At 39.4% G+C, this 27,106-nt stretch overlaps 2 long non-coding RNA genes across 3 annotated transcripts; one reads left to right on the top strand and one right to left on the bottom strand.

The window, feature by feature from the left end:
* Positions 1-7,135: 7,135 nt before the first annotated feature.
* LOC137487385 (uncharacterized) lies at positions 7,136-26,569 on the bottom strand. 2 transcript variants are annotated; one of them, XR_012388753.1, is made up of 4 exons: positions 24,141-26,569; positions 23,955-24,049; positions 11,730-11,802; positions 7,136-7,608 (listed from the first exon to the last, which is right to left on the bottom strand). It is a non-coding gene; the product is annotated as an uncharacterized lncRNA (long non-coding RNA). The 2 variants fall into 2 exon arrangements; XR_012388754.1 differs by lacking the exon at positions 11,730-11,802 and having other exon boundaries at positions 24,141-25,072.
* On the top strand, positions 7,951-13,282 carry LOC141377004 (uncharacterized). The gene is made up of 3 exons (XR_012388752.1): positions 7,951-8,143; positions 13,087-13,156; positions 13,216-13,282. It is a non-coding gene; the product is annotated as an uncharacterized lncRNA (long non-coding RNA).
* Positions 26,570-27,106: the final 537 nt, after the last annotated feature.

Raw genomic sequence — 27,106 nt, 5'->3', positions numbered from 1 at the left:
CTCAGTTGATTGCTTATGCCGCTCACCTGCGCAGGCTTGCGCTGCCAATTCATTCTTAATTGGCCCGTTCAATACTCTTTCAGACGAGTAGCTTCTGAACCGAACCTCCCAATGCGTGGATTTTACAAATCAAATCCACTTATAGTGCTGAAGTTCCCCCCGAAGGGGAACTGAAAGTTTTGTCACTCTTTTACCTGAAATCTCTATTTCCTCGCTTTACTATTTCTCTTTGTTGTTACACGTTCTATAGACCCGATATCTTCACGTGGTTTACCTTTGTTCTGTGTTTAATGTATGTTTGTGCATTTGTTCGTTATCCGTCTGACTAGTCAATAAATTCCATTATAATCAAATGAATTGTATTGTTTGCCTCACGAGAAAATGTCACTGAAATACAGATTCCCCTGCCTAGCTATTATAAGTTGTTTAAAACTTTTGAATGATTAATCTACTTTGCAAGAAGTAGCAATTAAATTCCCTTTTTCTAAATGAATTGGTCATTACCGTGTCCGCTCGGAAGAGCAGCGGCTCTGCTTGCGTTTGTTTGGTCAAACTGACAATAAATTGATCCAGAATATTAATGATTAATAACAATTCGTTATTGTTGATAATTAATATTCATAATCTGAGGGTCCGCTCGGTCGAGCGGGCAAGATTACATACAATCATGTGTTTGTTTGATCAAATTGACTGAGCCGGAATATTAATAATTAAGAATAAACCGTTATTGTTGATTATTAATCTTCATAAAAAGAGCTAATTTCTGTTACATATAATAATAATAATGATGATAATAATAATAATAATTTATTAATACATAGTGGTTAAGCCACTTTTTGGCCAAATAACCCAACAAATTAGTTGTTTTTGTAACCCAAATTGTTGGGTTAACCTTAACAACCCAATGGTTTGGGTTAAAATGGGTTACCTGTTGGGTTATTATTAACCCAACTGTTTTAAGTGAGTGCAGACAAACCAGAGGACAGAGAACCGAGGCGTAGCTGGAGTGAAGGAGGAGCTCAATGGAGCGGGCAGAATGGATGGACGAGGCACAGCCGGAGAAGCGGTGGAGGCAGAAAGACAACTGACCAAGGCAGAGCCGGGGGAATGATGGAGCCTGGTGGAGCTGGTGAGCTGACGGTAAACAGAGGAGATGGAGGAGAGAGCCAATGTGAAGCCGTTGGGTCAAAGGGCGGAGAAGGAGGCGGAGTCTGTGGCTCAGAGGGTAGAGGAGATGATGCCAAGTGACATCCTCTGCAAGCTAGCGCTGGTTGGTAGACCCACAACCAAGCTTCCACACTTGGGGCTTGAGGGTAAGCTGTGGGGCAGGCTACCAGTAGAATAGCTAGTGCTGGTTGACTGGCTGGAGGTCTTATCACGGACTACAGAGGAGTGGGTGAGAATCAGGGGGACTTGGTGACTGTCTATAAACAATGGACATGAAGTAGGATCTTTGCTGTCTGGGAACAACGGAAGGGGTTTGGTTTCGCTCCTAAAGTCAATGAGCAATAGGTCTCTGTCCAGGTACAGCTCACTCTCAGCAGTGGGGGGTTGGTGGGGACCCTCACTCGGTCCAATGATATCTATCAACACTCCTACTATAAGTGATGTTGCTGGCTCACGCTCCTGGTTAGACGTATCGTTGAGCTTCTCCAGCTTTGTGGTATTCCCCCCTGTCACTCTAGCTGGCGATGGCTCATACACCGCGGGGGAATACGCTCCCTGCAGCTGGATGTATGGAGAGGGGGATAAATAAATCAGCTAACATCTCTCTGAAGTGACTTAGAAATGACTTGTAGGTGGCCATCACTGGACTGCTGGAACTCTAAATGCTAAAGAGCATTTGCCTACTGTAGAGCTTGTCCTGCAAGAAGGGAGATTATAAAAGTAACTTAGGAAATCTCATTGGGAAACTGGTTAGCATTAGCCTATATATAGAGTGAGCATTGCCGTAGAAAACCATTGCAGGTATTAGAATCGCCTGAGTAGCTCATAGGGTGAGCAAGGGGCGTTTGTGGGTCTGATGAACTAACAGTTAGCAAAGAGTTAGCTTCCATATCTGTCTGTGTTTGTCTTCTGGCCTGGAATCCTGTCACAGTCACACAATGAAGACAAGGATGGTTATCTCTTTTCATCAATTTAGTCAAAACACAGTGGATAGTTCAACAGGAGAAGCAGGTAAGTGATGTTCTTGGATGCATGTTGTTCACAATTATCTGTAAACAAGTATCTTCATTTAACCATCAATGTATAAAGTCACCTCCCTTAATCACAGCATGTGCATCCACAGGTTAGGAGAAGCGTCCACAGGAAAAGGGAAATATCCAAATAAGAAGCCAAGCAAGGGAAAAGGTGAGGTGAACCATATGACTTAGATTCCAGCCCGTGTACAACTGGAAAAGGTGAGTCTTTATAGGGGACTTTGATTAAGGAAACAAGTGCAGGTGTTTGGCAAGGGAGAGCGATGATTGGGAGAGTATAAACGAGCTGTGGGTGTGACACTCATTAGGCAGCAAAAAACTGTATTCATATTTTAAGTTCTCTAAACTTAACATTTTAATTTGTTTAACCATGTCTCTGTTGATAATGATTGGTTGCATTTGAAATTCTGCCTTGATTGGTCAATATATATGACACAAGGTGGTCATCTTGCTTGTAATGCTGAGTTCTGATGAAGTGCAGCAGGACAGAGGCATTACCTGAACCCATCTGACAAAAGAGAAAAGTTAAATTAGTAAGTAGATATTTAAATGCATATATACATTTTTCCTAATTGATATACACGAAGGCACCTTCATAGACCACCACCTTATCGTGGTGGAAGGGTTTAAGTGCCTGAGTGATCCTGAGAGATATGTTTGTCAGGGTTTAGGTGACAGGTCAGACTAAGTGCGGTTCAAAACCCCTTATAAGTTTTATAACATTGAGGACTGAGATGTTACTCAGTATGGCGAAGCCGGGGCCCCACCCTGGAGCCAGGCCAAATTTCTTTCTTCTGTCAAAACTAACAGAAGATAATCTAAAGAAAGCTGCAAACCAGTAACCACTGACACGCATAGTAGGAAAAACAAATATGATGGAAGAAAATAGGTACAGTTATCAAGCTTGTGGGACAGAATAGGAGTACTTGTGAATGCTCTAATGTAAAATCTTATCATGTTCTATAAGAAAGTGTAATATTGTGACAACAAACACTCACCAATCATCTGTTTCTCTAAAGCCCACAGCGTGCCTGCACTGTGTAGAATTCTAAACCCATCGACAGTAGGGAAATGATGATGATAATAAAGCTTGAAATGGCTTGAGTTTTCCCTTTGGCGAGTTAAAAATGTCACAGTAGTCATGCAAACGGCTGAAAGTTTGTGTTTACACTCTGTTAACAGCTGTCAATGCCTGCATGCACTTGTATTTGTTTGAAGGCTGCAAGCTCAATGTTATTATGGCCCAATGCTGACACCTGCTCATGAAACACAAGCAGGAAAAGTGTGTGTGTATAGCTGCGTCCCAAATCGCATACTTGTGCACTATTCTACACCATTTTGTAGTATAAATAGTGTAAGTAGTGTGTTCACACTGAAAACTCTAAAAATAATAAGTGCACTTTAATTACCCAGATGATGCACTCATTCATCCGCTAAAATGAAGTGTGTAATGATGGACACTTCACGCACTCAACGACCGCAGGTTTGCTTACATAGCGGAAGGGGCGGAGCTATCGGACGCACATGTTGAATAACTTTATTTATTTTGGATTGTGAAACCAAAATTCTCCTACGAGAGTGATTATAGCGCCTCCCGATGGTGAATGCGGCAATACTCGCGGCAGGTATTACTTGATACCTCAGTCATTTATTTCACTGATTTAAGCGACCGTCAAACGTCATCAGGGAAATGGTTTGAATTTCCGCTTAGTAAAAAAACATTAGTGTGCCATTTGGGACGCCACTACATACATGTACTATCCTGTTGAGTGTGTAAGTGCATAAGTACATAGTGCATGAGTGCATAGTGTATAGTGTGCCATTTGGGACGCAGCTTATGTGTTTAGTGGCAGTGTTTGGTGAGATGCAGTTGGATTGGGCCTCATTCTATGATAAAGTGCAGCATTATCTCTGTCTTTACTGTGGATTTCAATAACATCAGAGACGACTCTTTGTGTCCAACTTCCTCAATTTAGATCCTATCACCTTGACTGTAGACGGACATAAACTAGCCTTTCCCACTGCACCATATCTTTATCTCTTCTTTAGTTGCGTCTTCATTATACAGTATGTTCTGCCAATTTTCTGCAGGTTCCAGTTAGAATCCATCTTTCGGCATCTGAAGAAAAACAGTGAAAATGCTTTTCCTCTTTCTCATTTGAAGTTCTCAGGTATTTTCCTATCAGTTTTGAGATGGTTTTGAGTTTAAGAGTATGTTTATGTCTTTTATTCACTGCTATGTAGTTTTGTATTGAGCTTGTGTGATATCACAAAAGTGGATGTTGGATGAATTGGTTTAGGCTAATCCCACTGAGAACATTCCCAAATATCACTGGGACAGACTGTCCTTGACCAGTGTAACCATTGTTGAGCTCTGCGTTGTGTTATGTTGCAATTGTCACCAACTTAAAGCAACAAAACCCTCAAAAAGTGATTCTCAGTGTCTCTTCATTCTGAGAAACATATCACATGTAATTGATATAAATTGCATATCACATGTAACACAGGGCAATATACTGCAGACAAAACTAAAATAAAGAAAAGATGTAAAATAAACAACACTCTCACTTTAAATGTGGTCTTGCGTCATTCCTTAATTCAATGCTATGATAGCAACATAAGATTTTTACTATGATGCTGTGTTCACACTAGATGCGGAACACGCGTACAAATCATGATATTCGAGCGTAAATAGCCATTTGAACATTTTAGTTTACTTGCCTTATTCGTGTGTCAAATTCACTTCAGAACAGACACGGATTCTTGTGATGGGCAGGGCTTCTGTCTGCCCGGTGACTTTAGCATTGTTGCTAAATGGCTAACATGGATTTTATGAAGAAAATAGTTGTGTTTATGTGCTTTATGAAGGCTAAAGAACAGCATTGATACGTTTAGGGCCGTTTAAGTCGACCAGATCCTTTCAGAAGTGCATCCAGCTTTGTGAGATCATGAACTCCTCCAGAAACTGTACCTGGATTACGGAGGCTTTCAGCGGTGCTTCTGAATTAGCCAAGCCCAGTTTAATGAACTGTTGTCGGTGTCAGCTGGAGGATTTCCCCCGGGACACCAGCAACAGGCCCTATGTCACAATCACGCCCCCACAAGTGCAAGCTCCTGATCCGTTAACGCGACGCGAATGTTAGTTTAAGCTCAGATTTTTGAACTCCAGTGTTTTGCGCAAAATGCTCAATTCGCGTTGCGTCATTCATGTGTATCGTGCAATTCACGTCATTCTCCCCTTACCATTTGCACATATAGCGCCGCAGGATGTCTATTTGCGCGTTTGCATTGACTTAACATGTAAATCACTTGCGCTTGACCCGCCTTCCGCGTCTTGTGTGTACATAGCATGAGAAACACAAAGCTCAATAATATTGCATATATTAATACATATTCGCCGTTTAAATCTATCTGTAATGTCTAATCTGCATTATAAGTTTTTGTTGACAACTTAATCACTCTTTATATCCAAAAATAATAATGTGATACAATTTAATCACTATGTTTTCACTCCTGTGTTTTGAGCACGCTTACCAGTAGTAGCATTAGTCATAATCTGCTGAACTACGGTGGCTGCGCAAGGACAACTTAAAAGGGCCATGAAACCCTCATTTCAGCAGGGTGTTTTCACACCTCTAGTTTGGAAAAAAGTCAGGAAAGTGGGTATGTCAAGCTCTGTTTGAGTGGGAGTGTTAGGGGAGGGAAAAGGGGAAGGATTTTAATAAAAATGGGAGTTCCCACTTGGGCACGCGCTGATTTTCACTAGTGGTGGGAAGTTCGGATCATTTTACTGACTCGGATCTTTTAGTCTCATTCATCAAGATGAACGAATCTTTTTTCCGAGTCATTTCGTTCATTTGGTTCAATTTGCCAAAATATCATTAAAATATCATTAAAATGTTACGAATTGCTTCCAAAAATGATTGGTTGTCATAGCCCAAAATGTTGATTGTACGACAAATAAGTCATAAATAGAATATAAGAAGGACAAAATAATAATTGTTTACCTGCTCTTTTAACTATGAAGGCATTTTTGTCTCTTTGCTCAGCTCACCTCTTCATGTCTTCAAATTCATCACGTGACAGAATGACTCAAACCCGAGGAATCGAGAGACGAACGGTTCAATTCTTTTTCCAGCTCTAAGCGCGCATGATTGGCCCGTGAGGAGCGAGTGACTCATACCCGATAGAGGACTCGAGAGATGAACGGATCAATTGTTTTTCCGGCTCTAAATGCATATGATTGGCCCGTGATGAACGAGTGACTCGTGGTGAGCAGTTTAATTCTTTTTCCGGCTCTAAACGCATATGATTGGCTTCTGCCAATGTGCTGTAGACTTGAAATTAACGATACTACCTGCACAAATGTGCGCACACGCGGATGTTCAAAATGAACGAATCGTTCATGAATGACCCATCACTAATTTTCATCAGGGAAAAACAAACACAGCCGCAGGGGAGAAAGACTATAGCTGCGTTCCAAATGGCACACTATACACTATGCACTCATGCACTATGTACTTATGCACTTACACACTCAACAGGATAGTATATGTATGTAGTGTCGTCCCAAATGGCACACTAATGTTTTTTTACTAAGCGGAAATTCAAACCGTTTCCCTAATGACGTTTGACGGTCGCCAAACCAGTGAAACAAACGACTGTAATATTAAATAATACACTGTAAAAATATCTTATCTTATTTAAGTAATTTGAAAACTTCATTTTTTTAGCAAAAACACTTGAATGAATCATGTGAAAACTTTTTTGAGTGATAGATGATGATTTTAATATTATTAGGGAAATGTGCTTTTATAATTTAAGCAAATTAACCACATTTTACTCATATTTATTTATAAAAATTACTCATTCATAAAATGTAATATATATATATATATATATCATTTAATGAAATACATACACAATGCATTTTTGCCAAATATCATTTTATTACATGTTCCACTGATAACAAAATGGTACATACAATTTGTTTAACAAATCTATTTAAAATTTACAGCAATGTGAAGCTCTAAAAAAAGTCCTTTCTCCACACATGGAAAAAATATTATTTCAACTTTATTTTGTAGGTAGTCAAATTTTAGACAAAATCTGACAGAATTGCACAACATACAAAACCAGTATAAAAGCTGTATCTCAACATAATAGCAACACAACCAGTCAATGCAGTAAAAATTCCCCCAAAAGTTTGTAACATTGAATTTGTGTCAGAAACGTATTATAAGTTTGTTTTGGGGTGATTTTATTTTAAGGAATACCTGTATAAATTCAGTTCAGCAATTCTAGATTTTCCAAGCCAGCCATGACTCACTCATCCTCCAAGACAATGCAGAAGTCCTCATGGTTGGTCATCCCTCTGGCAAACAGCAATTCTCTGTGCATTCCCACACTGTAAAATAAACATTAAGTTTATTATTATGAAATATTTGCAACTGTAAATTTCAAATGTTTAATGTTACATCCTATGATGTATTTAGGTAATAAGTTGCTGGTGTGAGTGGCAGCTTATTGCTCTCCCCTTTTGTTTTATTAATTGCTCTCTCTCTCTCTCTGTCTCTCTGCCTCTCTCTCTCTCATTGAGCAGCGTTCCAAACCAGCCGCACCTGTTTTCAATCAGAGCAAATCGGATCGGTTGCTGTTGATTGAGCTTCCAGGCTTTATAAAGAGGCAGAGCGGCAAAGTACGGAGAGGGTTGTGAACAGTGAAGGAGGTGCGGGTTGATGACGTCGACAGAGTAATGGCGGCGAATTCAAACAATCAAAATAATCCAAAGAATAGAAATCAAGAAAATAAAGTTGGGAATGGATCGGAGACTCTAAGAGTAGAGAATAGTGGTGAAGAGGAGGAAGAGGATGATATGGATATAGGATGGACACAAATAGAAGGACGATACGGGAAAAAAGCATCTAGGAAAAGGAAAAAAGGTAAGGAGGACACTTTGGAAAGTAGTTCGCTAGCGAGTGAGGAGGAAGGGGTTGGAGAAAAAGCCAAATTAGGATTTAGGATAATATTAAAATTCAAGGAAGAAATGGGAGTTTCAGGAATAAATCCAATGATGTTGACACATGAATTAAAGAAACAAGTAGGTGAAATCGCATTCGCAAAGGTGCTTCAGGATGGGGCGTTAATGATTGTGTGCAAAAACGAAGAACAGAAAAATAAGGCAATGAAAGTAAAAACAGTGGGGAAGAAGGTTGTTACGAGTAGTAAGATCATAGGTCAGAATTCATGGATATTTGGCGTGATAAAAGGAGTTCCTATTGGGGTAACAATGGAGGAATTAAAAAAGAATCTTGATGGAGGTAAAGTCATAGACGCAGTTAGATTGAAGATGAATAGAGAAGGAAGAAGATTGGACAGTCTGTCAGTGCGCATTAAATTTGAAGGAAGAGAAATGCCAGATAAAGTCAGAATGGGATTCATTAGCTACCCTGTTATAGAATACAATGCACCTCCAATGAGATGTTACAACTGTCAGAGGTATGGGCACACAGCAGCTTTATGTAAATCAAAAATAAGATGTGCGCGATGTGGAGGGAAACACGAATTTGGAAAGTGTGAAGAAGGAGTGAAGGTGAAATGTTGCAACTGTGGAGGAGGACATAATGCTGCATATGGAGGTTGTGAGGCAAGGAAAAGGGCAGTGGAAGTTCAGCAGGAAAAAGAAAAAAACAATCTAACTTACACTGAAGCAGTAAAGGTAGTGAGGGAAAAGAGGAAGTCAAATGAAACAGTAAGATTGGATTCAGGTAAGAAAAATGAAGGAGAAGAAAGAATTGGTGAAAGTAGGTCATCAGAGGATTTGGCGAAGAGAAAAATTTTGTACTCTTCATGGTAGAAGTAATTAACTGCACTGCCCAAACAGAAAGAAGAACAAAAAAGATACAAATAATAATTAAAGCAGCAGAAAGGTATCTGGAGATAAAGGGTCTGAAGAGTGATGATATAAGAAGAAGCCTCAGTTCAGATTTTCAAGAGAGTCAGAAGATAGGAATAGGTTAGTAGGGTTATGTTGAGAATCCTACAATGGAATGCTAGAAGTCTTTGTGCTAATGGACAAGAGTTTAAGGGATATTTAAGTAAAATGAAAGAAAAACCTAATGTAATATGTATTCAGGAAACTTGGTTGAACTCAAGGTTAGATTTTGTTTTAAATGGATATGTAAGTGTAAGAAGGGACAGGGAAGAAGGTATAGGTGGAGGTTGTGTCACGTTTATAAAAGAAGGAATGCCTTATAGAATTTTGGAAAAAGGAGTAAACCTGGAATATATAGTGATAGAAATATGGTATGGAATAAAAGAGTATGTTATAATAAATTTTTATAACCCATGTAAAAAACTAACAATGGATAGTATGGAAGAAATTAAAGGTCTAAATGAAGAAAGGGTTATATGGTGTGGTGATTTTAATGCACATAATACACTATGGGGAGGAATAATAACAGATAGAAATGGTATGGTAATAGAGGAGGTTATAGAAAAGAAAAAGTTGTTATGCATGAATGATGGAGGATATACACGAATGGATGTAAATACAGGCAAAGAATCAGCACTTGACCTAACAATTGTGTCAAATTCACTGGGTGGAATTACAGTTTGGGAGGTCATAAGGAAATGCTCAATTGGAAGTGACCATTTTCCTATTATTAGTTCAATTATAAATAGTGAGAATAAGAATGTTAATAAAGGTAATTCTGGAAAATGGAAGTATGAGAAAGCTGATTGGGAGAAATTCAAAGAAATAAGTGAAGAAGGGTTGAAAAAAATTAAGATGAATGAAGATATTGAAATTGAAAGGTTATATGCAGAGTTAAGTAATGTAATTCGGCATGCAGCAAATGAAAGTATTCCAAAGAGTTCAGGAAAAAGAGTAGGGAAAATGGTCCCATGGTGGAATGATCAGTGTACAATAGCAGTAAGAAAAAAAAGGAAGGCATTTAAAATTCTAAAGAGAACACATAACTTGCAAAACTTGATAGAATATAAGAAAGCTCAGGCAGAAACTAGGAAAATAATCAGAGAAAAGAAGAAAGAATATTGGAGATCGTTTTGTAATGAAATTGGGAAAAGTACTCCGGTTGAGGAAGTATGGAATATGATAAGAAAAATGAGTGGTATTAGAAGAGAATATGAATACCCAGTATTAAATGTAGGAAGCAAGAATGCAGTATATGATAAAGATAAAGCAGAAATGTTTAAAAATCAGTTCTTAAAAGTAAACAGCTCCAATAACTTGACAAATGAAAGTAAGAATATGAGAGAAAGAGTGTTATCCGGGAATTGTAATATAATGGAAAAAAGGAAAGTTACCGAAGGTACATTAGATGTCTTGTTCACCTTCTCAGAAATGAAAAGGGCATTAAAATACACCAAGACATCAACTCCAGGACAAGACGATATAAGCTATGTGATTTTAAAAAAGTTAAGTGAAGAGTCACAAAGGAAAATTCTGGAATTTTATAACAGGGTGTGGGAAGAAGGGAAATTGCCTCTAGAATGGAAGGAGTCATTAATTAAACCCATAAAAAATCAGGTAAAGACCCTAGTAATCGTTTAAGCTATAGACCAATAGCACTAATATTGTCCATGTGTAAATTAATGGAAAAAATGATCACTGACAGACTTTGGTATCACTTGGAGAAAAATAACTTTTTCTCCCCTTATCAAAGTGGATTCAGAAATGGAAGAGGTACAATGGACTCAGTTATTAATTTAGAAACAGACATTAGGAAAGCGTTAACTAATAAGGAAACAGTAGTGGCAGTTTTCTTTGATATTGAGAAAGCATATGATATGCTATGGAAGGAGGGCCTGTTGATCAAGTTAAACCAAATAAGAATAAGTGGTAGACTATTTAATTGGATTAAAGAGTTTTTAATTGAAAGATATATTAGAGTAAAGATTGGGAAAGATGTGTCGAGTAGAGGAATTATTGAAAATGGTACTCTACAAGGCAGTGTTATAAGTCCTTTGTTATTTCTAATTATGATTAATGATGTTTTTTTCAAGTTTAGAAAGAAATATCAATAAATCTCTGTTTGCAGATGATGGAGCTCTATGGTTAAGAGGCAGAAATGTGGATCATATAGTTAATAAAAGGCAAACGGCATTAATTAAAGTTGAGAACTGGTCAAATAAATGGGGTTTTAAATTTTCAATGGAAAAAAACAAATATATTTTCTTTACAAACAAAAAAAGTAGTATTGACCTAAAACTGAAAATATATAATATAGAATTAGAACAAGTAAAAATGATCAGGTTTTTAGGTATGTGGTTAGATTCTAGAGCTACATGGAGTAATCACATCAGTAAGATGCAGGAGAAATGCAAAAGAATTTTGAATGTAATGAGATGCATTTCTGGGCGTGAGTGGGGAGCAGATAGACTAGCTTTAAAAACTATTTATGTAACAATGATCAGAGCAATTTTAGATTATGGTTGTGTGGCATACAGTTCAGCAGCAAAGTCACAATTAGAAAAACTTGAAAGAATACAATCCCAAGCTCTTACAATTTGTTGCGGAGCATATCCTTCCTCTCCAGTTCCAGCTTTGCAGGTGGAGATGGGGGAAATGCCAATTCAACTAGGAAGGAAACAACTGATATTGACATACTGGGCAAGAACAAAAGGCCAAGAGGTTAATCATCCTGTAAAAACACTAATGGAGGTATGTTGGGAATATGGGAAAAAGAAAATTAATAGCTTTAACTGGATTATTGAGGAATTAGTGCAGGAAATGAAATTAAATGAATATAATATTATACCATCAATAGTTCTACCAACAATACCTTTATGGATATTACCACAACCAAAAATAGACCTCAAATTATTGAAAGACAGACAGGAAAAAGGACAGGAGTTAACAGAGGGATATCTAACAAGAGAGTATATCGGGACAAAATATGATCAGTATACACAGATTTTCACAGATGCATCAAAAGATCCGCAAAGTGGCCGGGTGGGGATTGCATATATTATTCCAAGTTTAGATGTGTTAGAAGGGAAAAGAATATCTAATCATTTGTCAGTATTTACAGGAGAGCTGCTAGCAATTATGCTAGCAGTCAACAAAGTTTATGAAATGGATCTGAACAAGTCGATAATATGTTCTGATTCAACTTCAGCGTTACTATGCCTGGATATAAAAAAATCGGAAACTAGGCAGGACATTATAATAGAAATTCTTCAATTATTACAAAATTTAGAACAGAAAAACAAAATAGTTGAGTTTGTATGGGTACCAGCACATTCAGGAGTTGAGGGCAATGAAGCAGCAGATAGATTAGCAAAAACAGTAATGGCAAAAGAGAGGATAGAAATGAAAATCAGGTATAGTAGGGCTGAACTTAAATCAGTAATTAAAAAGGGAATACACAAAAAGTGGCAAATAAGTTGGGACAATGAACAAAAAGGCAGACATTTATATGTAATACAACCAAAGGTAGGACAGATTTTGAAATCATGGGGGAGCAGGAAGGAGGATTGTATTCTTTCAAGAATAAGGATAGGACATACAGGGCTGAACGCTACATTACACATGATAGGAAAACATCCAACAGGGTTGTGTGATGGATGCGGAGAGAGAGAGACAGTAGAACATGTAATCATTAGTTGCAATAAATACACAGAGGAAAGAAATATGTTAATTAATGACCTATAGATAAATGATGAACAAATAACACTGAAAGAGTTTTTATATCAGGAAGGAAAGAAATGGTTGATTCAATTCTTAAAAAGAACTCAGTTAATACATAGGATATAGAATGTCTAAATATATTTATTTAATTAACTTAATTATTATTTTATTTATAACAATATTAAGCTTTCTCCTCTCTTCTACTATGTTTTCTATATCTCGGCTGTGAAGGACCTGAGCTGTAGATGGAGGAGCTGAACACGCAGCAACATCGAAGGCTCGGGTTTTGAAGAGTCAAGAGGTAAAAAATAAATAAATAAATAAAATAAAATTAGAGAGTCTCTGATCCATAACTCACAGTAGGTGGCGGTAATGCTCTGATAAGAATGCGAACCGCCAATAAACACCAGGAAGAAGAAGAAGAAGAAAGAAGAAGTACGGAGAGAGTCCATAGCTGCGTCCCAAATGGCACACTATACACTATGCACTATGTACTTATGCACTTACACACTCAACAGGATAGTACATGTATGTAGTGGCGTCCCAAATGGCACACTAATGTTTTTTTACTAAGCGGAAATTCAAACCGTTTCCCTGATTACGTTTGACGGTTGCCAAATCAGTGAAATAAATGACCGAATTATCAAATATTACCTGCCGTGAGTGTTGCCGCATTCACCATCGGGAGGCACTATAATCACTCTCGTAGAAGAATTTTGTTCTCACCATCCAAAATAAATAAAGTTATTCAACATGTGCGTCCGATAGCTCCGCCTCTTCCGCTACGTAAGCAAACCTGCGGTCGTTGAGTGCGTGAAGTGTCCATCATTACACACTTCATTTTAGAGGCTGAATGAGTGCATCATCCGGGAAATTAAAGTGCACTTATTATTTTTATAGTTTTCAGTGTGAACACACTACTTACACTATTTATACTACAAAATGGCATAGAATAGTGCATAAGTATGCGATTTGGGACGCAGCTCCTGTTTTCCCTAACCCAGTGATTATAGTGTGTTAGAGATTTTTGTTGGATATTGAGAACTGTGAGCTTGTGAATCTTGTGAGATTATAGTGTGAATAAGTGTGACGTGTAACTTTATGTGAAAAGTAAGCCGTGTAGAGAGACAAGTGCTGATTTATTTTGGGTTTATCCTTTAAGTTTCCTCCTGTTTCTGGATTTAGCCAGGTTGTGGGTTAAGAGCATTGCCATTGATTTTGAGTTTTCTTTATATATATATATATATATATATATATATATATATATATATATATATATATATATATATATATATATATATATTAGGAAATCTAGAACTTTTTGTCAATTTAGGAAGCTTTTGTTTTGTTGGTTATTTTGGCCTTACCCTCTCATAATGATTTTGGTTAGGATAATTTTCATTTAAGCATCTTTTGGTTTTTGTTTACCCTGTCTGGAAATTTAAAAAAATATATAGAATTTTGTTAAACAGTGAATAAAAGATAATATTTTTCTTTTGAAATCTCTTTTCAGAGTTTTTTTGTTGTTATTATTATATCTAAAGTGAACGTATGCTGGGATAGAGAAAAAGGAGATTCTCCACGCACATTAATAAATATTAATTTATTATTAATTCGATCCAATTAAACTTTGATATATATATAGGGACAAAAATGTAACAATTCAATTAAAGGGCTCGTCCTTTGCGTTCGTCTGTACATTAATCATCATTTTTCTTTAAACTCACTTTTTTTTTGAACAGCAAAACAACTATTTGGTGAGTACATCTTTTCTTTTCTTGATTACTGGCTGTTTTCGTTTTTTGGGAGAGAGAATAGAGAGTAGTGAATAACTTAAACGATGGATTTTGATCTAATATCATTTACTCTTGCGCCTACGACTGAAGTCTTTGACAGGTGTAAAAAGAAAGATCTGTTGTTGATTGCAGATTTCTTTCGAGTTGACGTGCCTAGAGAGGCAACTAAACATGTGATCAAAAATGAGTTGTATGAGAAATTGGTAAATGAGGGGATTTTGCCTAGACAAACTGATGAGGGTGAGGGAGTGGAGCAGTTAGAAGCCGCAGCTGCTATTAATGTTGAGGATGTGGAACAGTTTGACTCTGATTCTGTTACTTTACAAGACCCTAGGTTAGCAATAAGACTGAAAGAATTAGACCTGTTAATAAAAAAAACAGGAATGGGAAGCTCAAATGATTAAACTGAAAGTTATTGAAGCAGAGACTGATAGAGATGTTAAACTTCAAAAGCTAGCTTTAGATGCCCAGCTGGCCGTGGCGAGACTAGTTCCTTCTCCGAGAACCAAAATTTCAGTTTCTTCCCCGGTAGTTACTAGTCCCTTGCTGGGAGCAAATAATCAGTTGTCTGCAGATATTCCGTTTGATCCCAGTAAATACATTAAACTAGTACCGCCGTTCAGAGAAGCGGAAGTTGATTCTTATTTTGTTGCGTTTGAGAGAGTCGCAAGTAAATTACGCTGGCCGAAAGATATGTGGGCCCTTTTGTTACAATGTAGTCTCACCGGAAGGGCGCAAGAAATCTGTTCATCACTTCCTGTTGAATCATCTCTCGATTATGATACACTTAAAATTGCAGTGCTGCGTGCGTATGAATTGGTCCCTGAAGCATACCGGCAAAAATTCAGGCGGCACACGAAAACAGCCAGTCAATCATATGTTGAGTTTGCGAGGGAGAAAAGAGTGTTGTTTGATAAATGGTGTCTAGCTAGTAAGATAACAACTTTGGAGCAGTTGCAAGAGTTAATCTTACTAGAAGATTTTAAGAATTGTGTGCAGGAAAATTTAGTGGTTCATCTAAATGAACAAAAAGTGGCTTGCTTAGCGAACGCGGCCGTGTTGGCGGATGAATTTGTATTGACACATCGCACTGTTTTTCCCTCTGTGCGGCAGCCAAAATTTACCCAGCCTACTTCATTTGATTCGCGGAATATTATTCCTCGTAATGTGCTTCCCACTAGAAGAGAAACTTTTCCAAAGAATGTTTCTCAAAATAAACCTACAGCTGACGAGAAACGGGAATGTTTCTATTGCCTGAGTCCTGACCATTTAATTGCAAACTGTCTGTTGTGGAAACAGAAAAATTCTAACGCAAAAACTAAAAGTGTAGCTTTTGTTCAGTCACTGCCAGAGTCAAGCCCTGCTGAAGAAAATGGGTACCAACCTTTTCTTCAAAAAGGGATGGTTTCTATTTTCCCAGACTTTAACTTTAAGCCAGTAGTCATGTTAAGAGATACATGATCAAGCCAGTCCTTTATTCTTGAAAGTGTCCTACCTTTTTCTGCTGACACCTACACTGGACATGATGTGTTGGTCCGGGGCATTGAGATGCACTGTGTTAATGTGCCTTTGCATAATATACACCTAAGATCAGATCTTATCACTGAACTTGTCAAACTGGGTGTCCGTGCACAATTGCCTGTGAAAGGTGTTGATTTAATCATAGGGAATGATTTAGCAGGTGGTGAAGTGTTCCCTACCCCAATTGTGACACACACACCCATGCTGAAAGAACAGTCTGACCTTGTTTCATTGTACCCCTCAGTTTTCTCTGCATGTGCAGTGACTTGTGCAAAAGCACAAAAGTTCAAGGAAGTAGTGGATCTATCTAAGACATTTCTAGTTCCTGGATCTTCTCCACTGATGTGTACGCTGTCTGTAGATCCTGATGTCAAGTCTGACCCGAGTGTAGAGTTTAAAACCCCTTTAAAGGTGAGCCGTGACCATTTGATAAGTGCACAAAGAGAAGACTTAACACTAGAAAAGTGCAGAGAACTTGCCAATTTTGGGAAGATACCAGAGTCAGGAGCAATGTATTTCTGGGATGATGAGTTGTTGATGCGGAGATGGAAACCAGACAGTGATGATGAGAGTTGTCAGGAAGTTCAACAAATAGTTTTGCCTTCTGATGATCGCACCTATGTGTTGAAACTGGCTCATGAACATGTGATGTCTGGTCACTTAGGAGTGACGAAAACATTCTATCGAGTTTCAAGATACTTCTACTGGCCTGGCATTAAATCTGCAGTGTCAGAATTCTGTAAGTCTTGCAAAGTTTGCCAGCTCACAGGAAAGCCTAATCAAAAAGTTCCTGTTGCTCCTCTTACTCCCATCCCTGTCATAAATGAACCATTTGAACGTCTCATCATTGACTGTGTTGGCCCCTTACCAAAGTCTAAATCAGGACATCAGTACATCTTGACCATCATGTGTGCCGCCACCCGCTTTCCTGAAGCAGTTCCCATGCGTAATATAAAAGCAAAAGGAATTGCAAAAGAGTTGATTAAGTACTGCTCCATATTTGGCCTTCCAAAAATAATTCAAACAGATCGTGGCACCAATTTTACTTCAAAAATGTTTGAGAAAGTTCTGAAAGAGTTTGGAGTAAATCACCAGTTATCTAGTCCATACCACCCTAAGTCACAAGGAGCAATTGAGAGGTTTCATCAGACGCTCAAGACGATGCTGCGCAGTTTCTGTGTTGAGACTGGAAAGGATTGGGAAGAAGCTCTTTCATTTCTTCTGTTTGCTGTAAGAGAGACTGTGCAAGAGTCTCTAGGCTTCAGTCCAGCGGAGTTGGTATTTGGCCATACTATACGAGGACCTTTAAAATTGTTGAGTGAACAGCTGTTAACTGAGCATCCAACCGCCATGACAGTACCTGACTATGTCCAGTCTATTCGACAGAAGCTCCATTGTGCTCGTGAGGTAGCGAAACAACATCTTACAGCAAAACAAGACAAGATGAAAGCCCACTTTGACAAGAAGTCTGTTAAACGGTCTTTCCAGCCTGGTGAGTCTGTTTGGGCTTTGTTACCTACTGCTGGTTCTGTGTTCCAGGCGAAGTTCACTGGTCCCTACTTGGTCAAGAAGAAAGTGAGTGATACAAACTACATCATTGACACCCCTGACCGTAAACGAAAAAGTCGTATGTGTCACATCAACATGTTAAAAAAATATGTGACTTCAGAATGTAACAGTGAAAAGTGTAATATAGCTCCAAAAGAAAAGTGTGAAACTGTAAGTGTGCCATCTTCCACTGTGGCATTAGTGTCAACCTATACTATGGAAGAAGATGGGCTATATAATAGAGAAGTTCAAGTTTCTTCTACAAAATTACAAAACTCTACTATTTTATGTCACCTAAAAGATTATCTTGCACATCTTGATGAAAATCAAGCCAACCAATTGTCGGATTTGTTACATGAGTTTCCTGACCTGTTTTCAGATGTGCCTGGAAAAACTGCAGTGTGCTTTCATGACATTGATGTTGGAGATGCATCCCCAATCAAGCAGCATCCTTATCGAGTCAACCCTCAAAAGCGTGAAATCATGAAGAGTGAGGTGGAGTATATGCTGCAGCATGGATTTGCTGTCCCAAGCCAGAGTCCCTGGAGTTCACCTTGCCTGTTAGTTTCAAAGCCAGATTCCACCTATCGTTTTTGTACTGACTTTTGCAAAGTCAACAAGGTAACTAAAGCTGATTCCTTCCCTCTGCCCAGAGTAGAAGACTGTGTGGATAGAGTTGGTAATGCAAAATTTGTTACCAAGTTGGACCTCCTGAAAGGTTACTGGCAAGTGCCCCTGACTACTAGAGCATCAGAATGTCACGGGTAGAAGAAGGAGTGGACTCAAATGCAGAACACAAAGTGTTTATTAAGGAGAAAGTCTTTGCAAAAGAACAAAAAACCCAATCGGGTGAGTGCCGGGGGAGTGCCGTGGAAAAACAGTCCAGAAACAACGGGAGACTCGTTCACTGGCAGCCCTGGACACAAATATGGGGTGAGTAACAGACCGTTATACACACACACCAACGACAACAGACTGACAAACATGAAGGGAAATGACGTGCTATAAATAGGAACAAAGGGATGAGAAACAGGTGGAGCGAATTACTCTGATGACTGTGAGTACTAGAAAAGCAGGTGACTGAAGGTAATCTGAAACATTGAACTGGAGAGAGTGAGAACACAAGGTACGGTGACAGTACCCTCTCCCTCAAGAACGCCTCTTGGCGTTCCCTGAAGACTCACCATGGGTCTGATGAAACTGATCAATGAGAGAGCGATCCAGAATGTCCCGAGCTGGGATCCAACACCTCTCCTCCGGGCCATACCCCTTCCAGTCTACCAGATATTGATACCCTCTGCCCCTCCTCCTCACGTCCAGCAGGCGGCGGACTGTGTAAGTAAGTGTACCCTCAACTAGTCTGGGAGGTGGAGGAGCAGAGGTTAAAGGCTGTAGGGGGGAGCGAAAAACGGGCTTTATTTTAGACACATGGAAAACCGGGTGAATGTTTTTAAACTGAGGGCTTAATTTGAGTTGAACTGACACTGGACTGAGGACCTTGACGATGGTGAAAGGTCCAATGAATTTAGGTCCCAATTTACGTGAGGGAAGTCTGAGAGGAATATCCTTAGAGGACAACCAGACTTTCTGACCACACACGTAAAGAGGGGGTACGGAACGGTGGCGATCCGCAGATGCCTTGTTTCTGTCACCAGTCCGGATAAGGGCTTTCCTGGCAAGCCTCCATGTTTGCAGACATCTTTGAATGAATGCCTGGGCAGAGGGAACAATGGCATCTGGTTCTTGAGAAGGGAATAGAGGGGGTTGGTAGCCTAAACAGCACTGGAAGGGAGACAAACCCGTAGACGAGACCGGGAGGGAGTTATGCGCATATTCGACCATGGTTAATCTGGAAGACCAAGACGACGGTTCCTCGGACGCAACACAACGCAGGACCCTCTCCAGTTCCTGATTAGCTCGCTCGGCCTGGCCGTTAGTCTGTGGATGGTACCCTGACGAAAGGCTAGCGGTCGCCCCCAGCTGTCGGCAGAATTCTGCCCAAAATTTTGACACAAATTGGGGACCCCTGTCTGAAACCACGTCAACCGGGAGGCCATGAATACGGAAGACGTGGTCCAAGATAATGGCTGCTGTCTCCCTCGCTGAAGGTAATTTGGGGAGGGGTATAAAGTGTGCCGCCTTCGAGAATCTGTCCACCACAGTGAGGACTACTGAATTGCCACTGGATGGGGGTAACCCAGTGACAAAGTCCATCGCTATGTGTGACCAGGGTCGCGAAGGGACGGGCAGTGGCCGGAGAAGCCCTGCTGGGGGTCGATTCGAGCCTTTAGCTACTGCACAGACCGGACAAGCCAATACAAACTGACGAGTGTCCCGCGCCATCGATGGCCACCAGAACCGTTGCTTAATTAACCCCGTGGTGCGATCTGCTCCTGGGTGGCAGGCTAGCTTCGACAAGTGACCCCACTGTAAAACCTTGGTCCGGACCGACTCAGGCACGTATAGCAGGTTACTGGGACATTTGGTGGGCGTGGCGATAGTGCGAAGAGCCTTACGGACAACAGACTCTACCCCCCAAGTTACACCTGCAACCACACGTTCAGGTGGCAGGACAGCAACTGGAAGGGTGGGTCTGGCCTCGCCCTCACCTAGACGTGATAGGGCGTCGGCTTTTCCATTCTTAGACCCCGGGCGATAAGAAATATGAAAGTCAAACCGGCCAAAGAATAGTGCCCAATGAGCCTGACGAGAATTTAGACGTTTGGCTGATCTAATGTATTCTAGATTTTTATGGTCGGTCCAGACCACAAAAGGAACCCCCGATCCTTCTAGCCAGTGACGCCACTCACCCAATGCCAACCTGACAGCCAGTAACTCCCTGTTCCCGATGTCGTAATTTCGTTCCGAAGGTGTTAATCGATGGGAAAAGAAAGCGCAGGGGTGTATTCTGCCGTCCGACGAGGACCGTTGGGATAAAATAGCTCCCACACCTACTTCTGACGCATCCACCTCCACCACAAACTGACGAGATGGGTCTGGATTACTTAAAATAGGTGCAGAAATGAAACGTCTCTTTAATTCAGAAAAGGCTGTCTGAGCCTGGGGTGACCACTCAAATCGCTTGTGGATGGAGGTAAGATTAGTCAGAGGCAGAGCAACCTGGCTAAAATTGCGAATGAACCGCCTGTAAAAATTGGCAAACCCCAGAAATCGCTGGACCGCCTTGCGACTGTCTGGGGTGGGCCAATCTGCAACTGCTTTCACTTTGGTGGGAAAACAAGATGGCTGGAGCGAGAATGTGAGGGAGCACTGGGAAAGAAACGATCGACAGGAATCGGGCTCACCAGAGTAAGCGGCGGGTGGATTAAGCCGGGGTTCAGCCTGTCGTGGAGTAGTTATCCTCTCTTCCGGCGTGGGGTTCGCCGGGGGATCCGGGGAAGCCGCTGGAGGGCTCGGGAGAGCGAGCTGTAGCTGATCGAGGCGCCCGGCGAGCGCGACCAGCTGTTGGGACACCTCCGCAAAAGCTTGGTGGGAGGCAGCGATCTCCTCTTGTTGTCGACCCAGTAATGCGCCCTGTTGGGCGAGCGCTCGGCGAATGTCGACATCCTCTGCTGAGTCCATGCTGTGGTCAGTCTGTTCCTGTCACGGGTAGAAGAAGGAGTGGACTCAAATGCAGAACACAAAGTGTTTATTAAGGAGAAAGTCTTTGCAAAAGAACAAAAAACCCAATCGGGTGAGTGCCGGGGGAGTGCCGTGGAAAAACAGTCCAGAAACAACGGGAGACTCGTTCACTGGCAGCCCTGGACACAAATATGGGGTGAGTAACAGACCGTTATACACACACACCAACGACAACAGACTGACAAACATGAAGGGAAATGACGTGCTATAAATAGGAACAAAGGGATGAGAAACAGGTGGAGCGAATTACTCTGATGACTGTGAGTACTAGAAAAGCAGGTGACTGAAGGTAATCTGAAACATTGAACTGGAGAGAGTGAGAACACAAGGTACGGTGACACAGAAATTTTAGCTTTTGTCACTGCAGACAATTTCCTACAATATACAGTTCTGGCTTTTGGAATGTGTAATGCCCCAGCCACATTCCAACGTTTAATGCAAAATGTGCTGACTGGTGTGAAGAACTGTGAGGTGTACATAGATGATATAGTCATACATTCAACAGCTTGGGCAGAACATCTCTCCACCCTCAGAGAAGTCTTTCAGCGCTTTGCTGATGCCTCACTGACACTGAATCTTGCTAAATGTGAGTTTGCGAAGGGAATGGTCACTTACCTGGGTAAAAAAGTTGGCCAAGGGATGGTAAAGCCAGTAGAAGCAAAGATCACCCCATTCCAACTAACAAATGTGAACTGAGAAGATTCCTTGGAATGTGTGGATATTATTGTGCTTTCTGCCCAAACTTTTCAGCTATCATGACTCCCTTAACTGATCTGCTGAGTACGACAAAACAGTTTATCTGAACACCCAGTTGTCAAAATGCATTCACTGCTGCAAAAGACTTGCTTTGTAGTGCACCACTTCTTAAAGCCCCTCAATTTGATGTCCCCTTTAAACTACAAGTTGATGCGTCTGCCACAGGAGCTGGTGCGGTCCTGTTGCAAGAAGACAAGTTTGGTGTAGAACACCCAGTGTCCTATTTCTCCAAAAAGTTCTCAAAGTGTCAGCAGAACCACAGTGTGATTGAGAAGGAGGCATTGGCACTATTAATGGCACTTCAACCCTTTGAAGTATACGTGGGTGGTGGTATAACCCCTTTGTGTGTACGCGGACCATAATCCATTGATATTTGTTGACCGAATGTGCAACTCAAGTCAACGACTTATGTGGTGGTCTCTTGCACTACAGGAATAAAATCTGGACATTCATTACAAAAAAGGTTCAGACAATGTAGTTGCGGATGCATTATGAAGACTTTAAAAAAAGTGATATTCTGATAAAAGAAAAAAGGTGAGTGTATATTGGTTGTTATAAACAACTCTTATTGTTTATAATTTTATCTGTGGGGGTGTTACATCCTATGATGTATTTAGGTAATAAATTGCTGGTGTGAGTGGCAGCTTATTGCTCTCCCCTTTTGTTTTATTAATTGCTCTCTCTCTCTCTGTCTCTCTGCCTCTCTCTCTCATTGAGCAGCGTTCCAAACCAGCCGCACCTGTTTTCAATCAGAGCAAATTGGATCGGTTGCTGTTGATTGAGCTTCCAGGCTTTATAAAGAGGCAGAGCGGCAAAGTACGGAGAGAGTCCCTATTTTCCCTAACCCAGTGATTATAGTGTGATAGAGATTTTTGTTGGATATTGAGAACTGTGAGCTTGTGAATCTTGTGAGATTATAGTGTGAATAAGTGTGACGTGTAACTTTATGTGAAAAGTAAGCCGTGTAGAGAGACAAGTGCTGATTTATTTTGGGTTTATCCTTTAAGTTTCCTCCTGTTTCTGGATTTAGCCAGGTTGTGGGGTAAGAGCATTGTCATTGATTTTGAGTTTTCTTTATATATATATATATATTAGGAAATCTAGAACTTTTTGTCAATTTAGGAAGCTTTTGTTTTGTTGGTTATTTTGGCCTTACCCTCGCATAATGATTTTGGTTAGGATAATTTTCATTTAAGTATCTTTTGGTTTTTGTTTACCCTTACTGGAAATGTAAAAAAAATATAGAATTTTGTTAAACAGTGAATAAAAGATAATAATTTTCTTTTGAAATCTCTTTTCAGAGTTTTTTTGTTATTATTATATCTAAAGTGAACGTATGCTGGGATAGAGAAAAAGGAGATTCTCCACGCACATTATTAAATATTAATTTATATTTAATTCGATCCAATTAAACTTTGATATATATATATATATATATATATATATATATATTTATCCTAATTAATTTTCATTTGTTACTTGTCTCCGTACCCCTAGAAAAGGGACTAAAATGTAACATTAAATGTTTAAAAATGGAAATAAACCATTTCTTCGTATCTCTTCGTATCAACAGCAATTCTCCAAAATGTTTGAGTAGACATTGCTGACTGGCACTATAACAGAAGTACACAAGTATTTTGAATTATAATAGACAAGGTGTTTTTAAAATGTATAGTAGGATACAAAGAAATTAGTTTGTAAAAACATCACATTTATACAAATAATAGTGTGTTTAATAATGTAGTGTTTGTGTTGTGTATTTTGTAAAAATGCAAAAATTTAAAAGGCAGTTTTGATGAAAAAGTATAAGTATCTGAAACAGTTTAGGACACTTACATTGCACTCCTGGACGAGCTCTTCCTCTTTTTCAAACAAATACACCAGTAACAGAGAATGACATCTCTCATATCTTCCCTGATTTAATGTGAGGTCTGATGCAACAAAATTGTAGAAATTAGTAATATTGCCTAATAATAATAATAATACACAAAAACCATAATAAAAAAAACTGCTGAATGGCACCCATAAACTGCTCCTCTTCTGTGGGAAAATACTGTAAACATTTCCTTCGTTAATCTGAAAAAAATAAGCAAACAAATATTAGTATTTATATACAGTATTATATCTAAACATAGTTAATTACATTACATCATCAATGCTGTAAAAGGAACCTGAAGAAATGAAAAAAAAAAACACTAGCTTTGTATAAACCCCATTGAATAGCTATATAGCTAACATACTAGCTTAGGATAACCAATAAGTTCACTGTTGTTTGTCCACCCCGCTTAAATGTTGCCTGATCAAACTATGCTCCCGAACAAGCTTGAACATCTTGTGTCTTTCCTGAATGAGCTTATTAAAGACAATAAAAAGGATAAACTGTTAAGGCTTATCTCTTAAGATGCTTGCTGTTGATCTGCTCCTTCTAAATGTCGTCTGATCACTGCTGTTGTTGAGATTCAAATGCAAACATCTCTATCAAATCCACATAATTAAGTCAGTGTTCTTATATATGAAGCCCTCTTTCCTCAATATTATTAGCTTAATTGGTTTCTCAAATTAAATCTAATAATTGCACTGGTTTCCTTAAAAAAATAAGTGAAATTTATCTCTTGATTTTATTAGCAAAGTCTTCTAAAAATTTTACAATAAATGCAGAATATCAATTTAAAAAAAAAATGCACATTATTTTTAATGACCACATTAATTTTTTTAATGAAAATTATAAGCCTCAAGATTCATTTTTTACAGCGTACCTGCCGTGAGTAGAACCGCATTCACTGTAGGGTGGCGCTATAATCACTCTCGTAGGAGAATTTTGCTTTCACAATCCAAAATAAATAAAGTTATGCAACATGTGTGTTGAGTGCGTGAAGTGTCCATCATTCCACACTTCATTTTACTGGCTGAATAAGTGCATCATCCGGGTAATTAAAGTGCACTTATTATTTATAGAGTTTTCAGTGTGAACACACTACTTATCACTATTTATACTATAAAATGGCATAGAATAGTGCATAAGTATTCGATTTGGGACACAGCTAGTGTGTTTAATGATGGTGGAATGTTTGATACTGCACGACGTATAGGAGAAAAAAAACTGTGCATTTCTCGGTAACTCAGATGCACTCAGTAGGTCAGAAAGCCGTGTGTGTGTAGACAATCCTGTCACAAAATGCGGCGAAAATTAAGCACCACAGTTGGCAATAGTTTGCTTGCAGTGTTCACGTGTTTACACTCAGAGAGCAGCATTTACAGCAGATCTTTCAGTCCATTATATTGTAGTGATGTTAACGTAAACTAAGTAACTTAGAAGGGGCGAAGCAGTAGTAGTGCTAGGTAGTGCTGTCGCCTCACAGCAAGAAGGTCGCTGGTTCGAGCCTCGGCTCAGTTGGCGTTTCTGTGTGGAGTTTGCATGTTCTCCCTGCGTTCACTGGAGCTGCGTCTTTTTTTAAAGGAGACGAGCAGCAAATCTGGATTTCACCATTTCCAGATGAGAAAAGCTCTCGAGTAAAAAATGTTCCGTACAAACGTATTTCTGCCACACCTCGCATGCACTGTAATCCACACGTGAGTTAAGCAGTGCTCTAATAGAGAGAAAATGAAAACAAAACCTTCACTGCAGCACATTATAAAAGCAACACTAACGACTCGTATTTCCAAACATTTCTTATTCTTTTCCCACTTCTTTTGGCAACACAACATGGCGTCTCTCTGCCATCTTTACGCTGTTTCAGGTACAGTCTTCGAAGCTAGCATGCATATTATTAAAGTTGCAGCGCATACATAATAGAGTGCGCTGACAGGTTTGAATTTTTTTTTCTGATCTCATTAATCTATTTGTCCGGAAAAACAAACAAACCAACCAACAAGTAAATACAACTCACTGTATATCAGGAAGAATTTCCCATAAAAGGAGTCAATATGAAAATTATCCTATAAGGACACAGTGACATAGGAGTAGCGCTAAGCTCCTGCATCAATAGTTGACGGTAGAATGTCCACATACATTCAACAATATTCCTCACATCTTCGTACAAAATAATAAAATATAGTTCACAAACACAAACAAAACAAACTTTTTCAATACAAGCATTTAAACAAATCAGTAGGCTCCCCCAAATTTTCAACTAAAGTACCCTATATTGTTACATGTTTGCTTTCTTTTGTTTTATTCTGAGGTATTTTTTCTAAATAACAACTTTTTCTAAGATTGAACCAATTTTAAATTGCCTTAACTAAATCCCAGGAAGAAATAAAAGTAGAAAAAAATAAATAAATAAAAATAAAACCCTATATATTCCCTTACAAAATACTTATAATCTTCAAAGTTCTTGCATCTCTAATCAGTAAATACACGAAACATTGACTTGCAAACTGACTCAACAGAACGTTTTGTGTTCAGGATCACAGCTTGGCCTAAAATTGTCTGTCAACAGGCTTAATAGCACAGCCAAAACGTGACCTAGCTGGTCGGAAAGAGCTATTTAATGAAACCTGTGCAGTAGGAATCATCAATTTGAATGGCATTCTTCAAATCAAATCAAAATCAAATCACTTTTATTGACACATCATCAGCAGCACGTGTGCTATGATGAGTAAAAAGCTTAGGTGCTGGCTCCAGACAGTGCAAAATACAGACAGTGCAAATTCAATTACAGTGCAAAATACAACAGCATGCTCCCAAAAAACAGGACAATGTAAAATTGACAGCAATATGTACAATGAATAAGTGTACACATAGTTGTAGGCAGTATTGTTTTAAGTATGGATTGGTTAAAGTGCAGTGCAAGCTACATATTGATGGTGTGCAGTGAGGTGTATGGAAGAGTCTGTGTGAGGTGTGTTAAGTGTTCATCAGCCTGATAGTCTGAGGGAAGAAACTTTCTATCAGTCCGCTGGTGCGTGACCGGATGCTGCGGACCCGTTTGCCTGAGGGTAGCAGAGAGAAAAGTCTATGGCAGGGGTGTCCAAACTACGGCCCGCAG

Source organism: Danio rerio, chromosome 13, assembly GCF_049306965.1.
Source record: "Danio rerio strain Tuebingen ecotype United States chromosome 13, GRCz12tu, whole genome shotgun sequence".
NCBI lineage: Eukaryota > Metazoa > Chordata > Actinopteri > Cypriniformes > Danionidae > Danio > Danio rerio.
Note: the sequence above shows the minus strand (reverse complement) of the source record. Positions and strands in the feature narration are given on the sequence as shown.